The following is a 6,573-nucleotide window of genomic DNA, read 5'->3' on the forward strand; positions in this document are numbered from 1 at the left end:
TTGTCTCGAGCAGTTTCTGTGAAGGTACTTCTGTTTCTAACACTCCCCTTCCCTCTCTCTCCCCCTCTTCCCGTCTCTCTCCTTTCCCCCTCTCTGTCTGTCTGTCTCTCCTTTCCCCCTGTCTGTCTCTCCCTCTTCTCCATCTCTCCCCCTCTCTTTCTCACCCCCGCTCTCTCCCCCTGTCTCTCTCTCCCTCTCCCCCTCTTTCCCGTCTCTCCTTTCCCCCCTGTCTGTCTCTCTCTCCTTTCCCCCTGTCTGTCTGTCTCTCCCTCTTCACAATCTCTCCCCCTCTCTCACCCCCCTCTCTCTCTCCTGTCCCGCCCCCTTTCTTCTCCTCTCTCCTCCCGTAGCTCTCTCTCTCTCTCTGCCTCTCTCCTTTCCCCCATCTCTGTCTCTTGCTGACTCATTTTCTCCGTATTTCTGTCTGCTGTCCCTCTGTATCTCTGTCCCTCTTTCTTTATCTCTCTCTGTCTCACTCTCTCTTTCTGTTTCTCTGTTTGCCCCTCTCTCCCCCCTCCCTCCCTATCCATTCGCATCCGTACACCCTGCTAAAGTGTTACAATTTAACATTATTTTACGTTGCTGATATTTTATTGAGAAGTTTTATTGCTCGGTTATTTTTTTAAATGTTTACAATTTCCGATTATGTTGGTTAATAATGTCTCATTTACCAGCCGGTGGATGACCAGGGAGATGAAATACTGCCTGTATGTATCCACCCTCAGTGGACGGCAGCTGTCACTTTCACGCCTTTGCCTGAGTCCACAGCCAAAAAAATACGGCAAATAACCAACATATGTTTCCAAGCCAACCATGGAATTAAGGAGAGCAGCCTGTGTGACCAGAAGAGCCGTGTGGTTTCGTGCAGCGCCTGCGAGGTGGGGTTGCCCTCGTCCTTTCTCCCTGTGAACCTGGTCGGTTTCCTCTGGGCGCTTCGATCCAAAGTCGTCAGTTGGCTCATGTTCACGGTTGGGCAGTGGCCGAGGGGTTGGGGAGCTCTACCTGGAATGCCTGATATTCAAATTAATCACAAACAGTAACAGATATCTGTCCAACATGAAAGGTTTAGGTGTTTCTGCTTAATCACCTCCTGACGTTCAGTGTCTGGGTAACATTCAAGACTTTAATTTCACCTGCTTTTCACAATTTCTAGGATATATTTTTAGCATTTTCAGCAATTCCTTTAGAACCATCGAACGCAACCGCGTAGAAAACAGGCCTTTCAGCCCCTCGAGTCTGTGCCGACCATCATTCCGCTAGCCCCACTGACCTGTACCCAGTCCATAACCTCCAGACCACTCCGGTCCAGTCTATTATTAAAACGTAAGATTGACCATTTTCAGCAATTTTTTTTAGCATTTTCGGCATTTAACATTTTCAGCTTTTTTTTTAGCGTTACAGCAAATTTTTTAATGTTTACAGCAATTTTTTAGCATTTTTTGGTAATTTTTTCATTTTCAGCAAACTATTTTAGTATTTACAGCAATTTTTTGCTCTTTCCGCTTTTTTAAATGTTTTAATATTTCAGCAAATTTATAGCATTTTCAGCAATTTTTTTAGCGTTACACCAATATTTTTGCATTTTCCGCAAATTTTAAAATGTTTACTGCAAATCTTTTTAGCATTTTCAGCAGATTTTTTTGCATATTTGGCTTTTTTTTTCATTTTCAGCAAATTTTGCCCCTCTCCTCCCCATTGGGAACCACGTGCGTTATATTCTCAGCAAAGGGCGTGCGTTTCACTTTTGATCCGGAGTTTATTTCTCAGTTCGCTCTCTTTGTCCCGACATCTGAATGAGACCTGTCGCCCTTCTGTCGCTCTACAACATAAACCATTTCAGCTAAATGTAATGGAAGTGTCAAGCGGTTCTTGTTCGTTCCTCTCATTTTAACCTTCTTGGCTCTCTGTTTTTCAAAAACCCGCAATTCATCCAGAGGTTTTCCTCAAATTCACCAAGAATTACATTTTTCTCACTGTTGCCTGAAATGCCACGTCTTTTCAATTCTCCAAATCGCATTTAATTGAATATGTGACAGAGTATATCGAGGTGTTTGGGAGATAAATTGGGAAAGGTTTGTTAGAGCAGGTCACACACAAACACTTTAAAAGACAGAAGGAGCGTTTGCAAAAGACTCATGATGGTCAAAAGGGCAACAAATGTAACAGGCAGTAGCAGCTTTGTCTGGAAAACAGGACTTGTTGTCTGGAGGGTTATGTAATCTTTGCAGGCAGAGAGCAGAGGAAAAAACAGGCTTTGCTCTCAGAGAGGTGGGAGTGAGAGACAGAGAGAGAGGGGAGACACAGACATCAGTTCCAGTGGAACAAAATGGCAAGCTTTGGAAGATGGCCTGGTGAAATATAATTGGTGTAAACATTCGATAAAGTGAAAACACTCCACTGTCGATAATGGTTTTTGTCAGAATGCTTCCAGCGATCATCGTGCTTTCACTGGGATGAGCCGTTGTGTTTTCCAGACCAAAAGAAGTCAATGGCTTTTCATGTTTAAAACCCATTTGAATTTGTTCATTTGGAAATTCAGATTTTTAAAATCTTAAATACCTTAGGAAAATTAATGAATGTTGGTCTACACACAAGTTCGTTGGTGTGCTTTGTTAGGAGCCCAGAGGACCCAAAGCCCCAGCAGCAATAGATATTCACTAAGACAAATGGTTAATTTAATTATCTTAAAACATGAAAACTGGATCAAACTCTAACTTATTACTATTAACTTAACCTGCCACAATTTAGCTCCCAAAAAGATATCTATATACACTGTCAGCATCTATAACAGATAACCTCTTCTAGAACCACACCACTTCCTCAATAGAAAGGAAGGCGCATCAGCACCGTCACGTCCTCGGGACGTTGAGGAGACCAAATCTACCGGCCCCCACCCTTGACAATGTTTTACAGGTGCCCAATTGAGAGTGTCCTGTCCAGCTGCATCCCCGTGTGGGATGGTGGTTGCAAACCATCGGGTTGGACGTCAGGATCATTATAACGGCCAAAAAGATCATCTGTTGACGACATTCTCTGGGAGCGCTGCATAAATAGCGCTCAAATAAGTATGGGGGATTCTCTCCATCCAGCGCACAATATCTGTGACCTACTACCATCAGGAACAGGAGCATAAAATCAGGATGGCCAGGCTGTGAGATGATGAATGTTGTCCGACGCGGGTACAATGTATAAAGAGTGCCGCATTTTCTACACAATCAAACCAACATGTTTACAAGTAACCCTAAATAAAATCTGGGATGTGGATTTTAATTACAAATTTAAAACTGGAGCACAGGGGCAAATAAGGAAAAAAATGCCTTTGTTCCACACATTATGGAGAGCACTCTGTCTATCTAGATAATTGATAATTGTCTGTACATCTATGTAGATATCTGCCGGTCTGTCTATCGAGATAACTGTCTCTGTACATCTAGATATCTGTCCGTCCATCCACCTGTCGGGATGTATATATTCCCCCCCAACTGATGGGTGTTTTCTGTTCTCCCTCTTTCCCACAGCCAACCTCCTGGTGATAGTGGTCCTGAACCGGCGGAAGTGCGGACTCTCCCGGTGCGTCACTTGCTACATGGTGGCCATGGCGGTGGCCGACCTTCTGGTGGTCATCTTCGACCTGCTGCTCATGCACGTTCCCATCGTCTTCGCGTCCGAGCTGCACTTTGTGCTGCAGCTGCCCGTATGCAACCTCCACTCGGCGCTGATCCACGCGGTCGTCGACGCCTCCGTCTGGTTCACCGTCGCCTTCACCTTCGACCGATGCGTGGCCACCTGCTACCAGCGGCTGCGGACCAGGTACTGCACCGAGAAGACGGCAGCGGCGGTCCTCGGGACGCTGGCCGCCTTAGTCAGCCTGAAGGACATCAGCTGGTACTTCATGTACACCCCAACCTACCGCCTGACCAAAAACTTCGGGTTCTGCGCCGTGGAGACGCACGTCTCCAAGTCCGTGGCCTGGGGAACTACCGAGCTTCTGCATTATGTCTTCACGCCCTGCGTCCCGTTCCTACTCGTCCTTCTCTTCAACACCTTCACCATCAGGAACATCTTGGCGGCCAGCGCTGCCCGCCGGCGGCTGCGGTGTAGCGCCAAAGGCTGCAAAGACGCGGAGCTGGAGAACCGGCGAAAGAGCATAATCATGCTATTCGTCATCTCGGGCAACTTCATCGTTCTGTGGGCGATGTTCACAGTCAGTGTCATCTACCAGCGGCTATTCTGGCTGGGATACCGGATCTCCTTACATGTTATCTTCCAGGAGGTTGGCTACATGCTTCAGCTGCTAAGTTGCTGTACAAACACCATCACATACGTCATGCTGCAGTCCAAGTTCCGAGAGAATCTCAAACACCGGATAAAATACCCCTTTTCTGCGATTGATTAAATGCTCGTATCACAAGAGGGGCTTTTTACTTTTCTCTATCTCTCTGCGTCTCCGTCCCCCGCCAGAAAGGGCCCAGCGGTTTCAACCCGGGCGACGGCGGCATCCCGACTGCGCTGTGCGGGACATACCGATGGAATGCCCCGGGGGGTGGCGGCCGCGCTGCCCAGTCGGTGGTGCCCCGGGGGGGGGGTGGTCATCTGCACGGTCAGTGGTGCCCCTGGGGGGTGGTCAGCTGCCCAGTCGGTGGTTCCCCGGGTGGGTGGTCAGCTGCCCGGTTGGTGGTGCCGGGGGTCGGCCAGCTGCCTGAAAGCAAGGATCGGCCTGCACATCGTCTCCCCCCGGGACGGATGGCCAGGAGAGGGGTTGCACTGAGATCTGACTTGCCGTCATCTCTCGCAGCCGGGTGAGTGTAAGTCGGACCTGTTCCAGCAAAACTAAGCAGATTCCTCCCCCAACCCCTTCTTTCAAACGCTTCGAGGCATCTGGAGACGGGGACCGAGAAATTGTGGCTGACAGATCAGGTTGGGAATGGGCCCTGTTCGTCTCCAAGTTCGCTGCCATTGGCTGGATTTCACAGTCCAGGACGTTGAATCTGCCTCAGCGGCCAGACTCTCCGTGGTTCCCCACCCTGTCCCTGTCAACGCTTGCGGTCTCCATTGGTCCTGGTCGCCCATGGGTGGCCCCTTGGCTTGTTGAGGCAGCGGCGACAGTTTGGCTCTACTGCTTCCAGTGTTTGCCCCGAGGCTGTAAACGTGAAGCTGGAGTGGCCTCTCCAGGGCAGAGTTGGCTTGTGAACGGCTGTTCACTACCCAATGAGCTGAAGACTTTTGTGCCACCTTTGAGAAGAAGAACCAAACAGCGTCGACGAGAATCCCTGAAAAGGCTGAGGACCCTGTGGTATCGGCCTCTGAGGGTGAAGTCAGAGCATCATTAAAGAGGGTGACTCCCCCTCGCTCGGCGTCAGATCCCGACGGCGCACCTGGTCGGACCAACCAACTAGCCGACACTTTCACCCTCTCGTTCTAACTGTCAGAGGTTCTCACCTGTTTCAATCGTTCCGGTGGGAGCTGCCTCAATGAGGCCTTTGGGCACCACCGGCCGAGAGGTGACCCCATTTGGACCCCGGTGAAATTCCCGGGAATTTGTCCTTCTTGAAAATCCGAGGGGCGTTCCGCCTCTTCCCCCCCCCCCCACCGATAACTCGGTTACTCTCCCCCTAATCTGTCAGTTGGCTGCCCACCCCTCCATCGGATGGTCGCCCACCTTCCCCGCCCCCCACGCCTCGGGCCCGACGCGACAGCGGGACGGTGCGGGATCAATGGCCAACTTCATTTCCCATAATTCCTTGTGCAGCTGGAACCGCTCTGGGAAATCCAGCTGCGCGAGAGATTATGGTGGAGGAGGACGGACCATTCGTCCCGCACGGCACCGCCGTTGCAGTGTGGCCAGAGCGGCCCCGCTGTCGCTGGGAGGTGGGTTCCTTTTCATTTTAATCGCCCACGTGACGTGCACGCAGCAGGGAGAGAGGGCGGTCCGGAAAAATCTCCAGGGACCCCGGCCCGACCTGGCCCGTTTAAAATTCCCGGGCCGACCTTTTCACACCGCAGGTTCGCGGGAGGGTTTACACGACAGTGTGAGGATGCCTCAAGATTAGCACCCAGTTGCTCGAACTTCTACTGTGATGAAACGCTGGTTGTGGCCAGAATTAACACGGACCTAAATAAAGGTCTGGACCCACTGCAATTCACCTATCGTCACGACAGATGCAATATCGCAGGCTCCCTTCTCAGCCCTGGATCACCTCGAAAACAGCAAATCGCACTTACGGCTGCTCTTCGTCAACTCCAGCTAGGCCTTCAATACCATTATTCCCTTCGTGCTGGTCAAGAAGGTACAAACTCTGGGCGTCTGTAAACCACCCCCCCCCCCTCCCCATCTACAACTGGACCCTTGACTTTCCCATCTGAAGACCAGTGAAAACAAGTTGAAAACAACGTCTCCTCCTCACTGATCATCAACACAGGGTATATATTTAACCCACAGCTCTACTCGTTATACACCCGTGACTGTGTGGCCAGGCACAATTCCAACGCTATCTACAAGTTTGCCAATGACACCATGGTTGTTGGCAGGATCACAAACGGCAATGAGGAAGAGGGCAGGAAGGAGATTGATCA

General features: G+C 50.2%; 1 long non-coding RNA gene across 1 annotated transcript; it reads right to left on the reverse strand.

Moving 5' to 3' along the window:
* Nucleotides 1–586: 586 nt before the first annotated feature.
* LOC138741767 (uncharacterized) lies at nt 587–6,317 on the reverse strand. Its single transcript, XR_011343750.1, has 2 exons — nt 6,223–6,317; nt 587–1,011 (listed from the first exon to the last, which is right to left on the reverse strand). It is a non-coding gene; the product is annotated as an uncharacterized lncRNA (long non-coding RNA).
* Between the last annotated feature and the right edge of the window lie 256 nt (nt 6,318–6,573).

Source organism: Narcine bancroftii, chromosome 8, assembly GCF_036971445.1.
Source record: "Narcine bancroftii isolate sNarBan1 chromosome 8, sNarBan1.hap1, whole genome shotgun sequence".
Taxonomy (NCBI): domain Eukaryota; kingdom Metazoa; phylum Chordata; class Chondrichthyes; order Torpediniformes; family Narcinidae; genus Narcine; species Narcine bancroftii.